Consider the following 5,059-nt stretch of genomic DNA (forward strand, 5'->3'; position numbering starts at 1 on the left):
GAATTATTTTAGAGAAAACAAGACAGATTTTGTTATCTTTTAGAAAAACAGTTTTTTAAACGATTTCAACTGACTCACTCATCATTTTTGTAATTTTTTATATAATCATCATATTTCTTATATTCCACAAATAACATTATTACCTTCTTATACTCAAAACATATTCAAACCAAAAAATACATAAAATAATTAAACAAACTAAATCACCCACCCAACCACATATATTTATACATTATATTTGCTTCAGCATTAATCCTCCATCATTATACCAGAGGATCAAAGTTTATGATGCGTCATTATCACTGGTCTAATTCTCAAGAAAATAAAAGTACTAAATTATATATATTTACAAAATCTTGATATGAAATTAGAGATAATTTTGTATAGTGATTAAAAGTTTCTGGAAATTTATAATCACTTCAATTATTTAAAAATCTATATATATATATATATATATATATATATATTAATAAAGTGGAAGATTGAAGTCGTCTCTCAAGTTTCTTACCACTTCCACTTAATCGATGAATGGTTGAAGTGCAACGCTCAGCTGCTTTTGAAAATCGAGTGGGAAATGATGTTTCATTTACCATGATGATTGCCTGGAATATCTCGTGGGACCACTGCCTACAAGGATGCCATGTATGGATTCATATCATGTCTTCCATGCCATGTTAACTAAATTATGCCTTATCAACAAAATATACATATATAAAATATTTTGAATAGTAATGGGCTTTGAACCAGTCCACCCTAGTCTCATTATTATGGCTTGCCAGAGGGCTTTTGTGGGTAAGCTGAGGGCTTTTGTGGGTAAGCTGAAAGAGGAAACGACAGTCCGTCAATTAGGGTTTGATGGCTGAAAAGGACTAGCCAAACCAATTAGGGTTGGTACTAGTTGCAAGTGAAATACTTGCATACTATTTTAGATACCCACATATTTTAGAGTCAGGAGAGTCAGGGATTCTGTCATCAAGGATTCTGTCATCAAGTAAAGGAAGGCAGATCACGATGATCGTGTTTTTTCCCTCTATCTGAATTCAACCACCCCTCCCTTTCAATCTCCTACTCTTGGCTTGCCCGCAATGGGTTTTACAGGGTTAAACAAGCAATTACTTGCCAATCCTGCTTAACCCAAATCAATTAAATGTCCCTCTCCAGATGAACTATGTCTTACCATCTCCATCCCTGTCCTTTTCATTCAATTTCACTGGAATTGAATACTGTTCAATCCCGGATTTTTGCATTTTTTCAGAGAAAAAAAGCACAAATGCTTTATATTAAGACACGGCTTTTGCCTTTCCGCGTTTCTCCTTCCCTGAGTCTTATCAGAGAAGTCTCTAGCATGCTCTCTCACATTTTTCTGCTGAGCGCTGGTTTTCGCTATTTTCCCTGCAGAATTTCTTATTACGTTGACGAAAAGGAGACGCTGCTCGTACGCAGTCATAGGTGCTCTCGTCCGTAGGTTTCGCTTCGGTAAAAGGTCAGTTCCCCGCCTCTTCAGAGAAAAAAAGCAGAAATGCATTATATTAAGACACGGCTTTTGCCTTTCCGCGTTTCTCCTTCCCTGAGTCTTATCAGAGAAGTCTCTAGCATGCTCTCTCACATTTTTTTGCTGAGCGCTGGTTTTCGCTGTTTTCCCATGCAGAATTGCTTATTACGTTGACGAAAAGGAGATGCTGCTCGTACGCAGTCATAGGCGCTCTCGTCCGTGGGTTTCGCTTCTGTAAAAGGTCAGTTCCCCGCCTCTTCTCGTCTGTGGGTTTCGCTTCTGTAAAAGGTCAGTTCCCCGCCTCTTCATGCATATGCTTTTTCCGTTTACTGAACTTGTAGTGATTTTTAGTTAAATTATCCATGTATGTCTTATCCTAGAACTATGGACAGTCCTATGAAAGCCTATCTTTCATGCTAGATTCGTTACAAGCTCTCCATACTCAGGTAGTCCCCTAGATTGCAAATTTTCCCTGTCCCTCTCCTCACGATGTTTAAGGATTTTCTTCAAAAACTCAGGAATCTCATCGTTTTTTACAAGCCATGCTCAGATATTAGATTTAGAATTGGACAATGGTGGTGTGTTTTTGAGGTTTACTGCTGCTGTTTTGCATGCCTCTGAGATCACAGCTTTGAATCCTCACGAGCCCCTCTATGCTATGCTGAACGGTCTCTCCTCCTCTCACCGGAAAACTTTTTCGGTGTCCGTTTTTTGGCCATTCATTCATTTGAAGTGATCACATTCTTTCAGAGCCTAAGAAAGAGGAGAAAGTGAGAGCTTCTCATAGCGAGGTGTTTTAATAACGAGACTTTGATCTATGTTAAATTACGTACCAGAGGTTACATATTTTTTTTCGAACTAGACTGAAATAGAGAGTGGTGATTGGTTTCGGTTTCACTTGGTGAACTTTCTCGCATCCCTCAGTATACTTTCTAACCCAAACAAATGTACATGTTAAAGGATATATATATACATATATACATGTTAAAGGATATATATATAATTGCACATTATAAATCCAAATAATACAGGACGCCATCCTAAACCCATCGTAACTTGAGTTGTGTTACTTATGGCCAGTATGTAGAAATTTTAAAAGTACGATGCACATGCGACAAATTTATTAATAAATCAAATATGGAAAATGTGCTATGGTGATATTGCGGAGGGTCAACTATGTGATATTGATTCCATCAACGAATAATGCCGTGATTAAAATATTGTTTACTTTCAGAATCATACTTAAAGTAACGAAACTGGACGTTAATATGAAGAGAAATAATTATCAAATTTTGGTAAATACTGAGAAAAATTATAAAACTAAAGCTTGGATTAGTATTCACTGAGATTTTTGAATTTATACAATGATTAGTGAATTGTATCACTTATTATTATTATTTCAAAATGTAAAACAACCTGACTGAATAGGCTCATCCTCATACACCTCATATTTTTACATTTAATTTTCATTTATATGGATGACTAGTATAGTGTAAATTTTGATCACTAATTATTATTATTATTTTCTTTGTGGTCATGTTATATCTTTAAGCTTAAGATAAATCTATACTGATTTTAACACAATGTTAATAAATTATCAAAATCTAATTACCAATAAAATTATAAACTTTATTAATTAAATATTTTTTTAACATATAAATGAATTTCACATTTTTAATTAATTAAATTTTCTAATATTAATTAACCATTCATATTTATAATATGTTTTAATCAAATTTTAAATCAAACTTAAATTTCCAAAATAAATAACATGTTTAAAGTTGCCTTATGTAACTGAAAATCAAATTTCACGAATAATTCTGACATAATCGATAATATGGTACAATTTTCAAATTTATTCCACTAGCATGTGAAACACGCCTGTTTACTTATTAGTTGTTCGAACTGAATAATACAATTCTAGATAAATAGAATCAATGCTTTGAATTTAATTTCTTCAACGGCTGTGAGTTCGTATTTTTCTATGTGAATGCAGTAGGATTCAGTTTGAACCGAAGAGTATATCTAATTCGTTCGTCTGTGTTTTAAATAAGTAAGTAAGCATTATTCTAAATTACTAGTCTAGTTTTGTCTAACCCTGGATTTATCATGCCGCGATCCATCGAGGTGAAAAACTTCTTTTTGGAGTGTAGAATTTGAGGAAAGGTTTAGTTAGCAATGTCATATTTTTATATTATCATTATTATGTATATGTTTGAGATAAACTTCGTACTTTGAAATTTACATTATGTTTCCTTTTAATTTAGTCTATGTTTCTTTATTTGAATGGTTTGTGTGTCTTTGTTTAGATGTTTTGAGTGGTTTGTGTGTGTCTGTATTTGGATGCTCTGAGTGGTTTGTGTGTTTGGATTTGGATGGTAATGTTTGTGATTGTTACAATTTTTGTGTTATATTTCTATATGTGTATATAATTGTCTATTAGTAATTAGTTGGTGATGATGAAGGAAGACAATCTTGTCAATAGCTTGTAGGAGGATTGATATTGCACATCCATTTCATTTAATTTTAGGTATCACAGTTTTTGACAACTAATTAATTCTTAATAGTGTCCCTTCAGGTATTACTAAACATATCTTGAAGAGTAATTTTAATGTTAAATTTGTTGAGTTACCTTAATCTCTTGAGATGATAAATATTGTTAATAATTTTAACTATGAAAAACGATGAAATAAAGTTTTTGAATGCAAAGTGACAATGTAATAGTGTTGAATGACAAAAGATGTGAATAATAAGAATGTACTAAATTACAAATAGTCTTCATTGTGATCAATCTAAACTATTTTCTTCTACTATTCTTATTTTCATCCCTGTTATTTTTTCCATATTTTCATATCGATTATATGAAAGCCGTAATTGAAATCGTAAACCATTCAAATCTTTAACTCGAGCTATTATAGTAAACATCTTACCTTTTCTCTCTTGCTCTCCAATATTAATAGGTTGAATTACTATAACACAAAAATCAATGCACATTGTCAATAATTTTTTTGTGCTTACACTAAAATAAATCACACTATTAATCTAGTCACTTTAAAATTAATGTACCATCATACATCCAGTTACATCAAATCATAAATCAACATCTACACTGAAATCAATGCATCTAGTGCAAGGAATCAAATATGATTAGAAAAAAATGTCTACACTGAAATCAATGCATCTAATGCAAGTAATCAATTAGGATTAGAAATCAACATCTATAACGAAATCAATGCATCTAGTGCAGGTAATCAAATATAATAAGAAATCAACATCTACACTGAAATCAATACATCTAGTGCAAATAATCAAATATAATTAGAAAACAACATCTACACTCAAGTCAATGCATCTAGTGCAAGCAATAAAATAGAATTAGAAAACATCTACATTGAAATCAATGCATCTAGTGCAAGCAATCAAATAGCATTAGAAATCAACATCTACACTAAAACCAATGCATCTAGTGCAAGCAATCAAATATCATTAAAAATCAACATCAACACTGAAATTAATGCATCTAGTGCAAGCAATGAAACAGTATTAGAAATCACAATGTATGTTAAA

Source organism: Pinus tabuliformis, chromosome 9 (genome assembly GCF_031772625.1).
Source record: "Pinus tabuliformis cultivar Carrire ecotype Pingquan chromosome 9, CPIR1, whole genome shotgun sequence".
NCBI lineage: Eukaryota > Viridiplantae > Streptophyta > Pinopsida > Pinales > Pinaceae > Pinus > Pinus tabuliformis.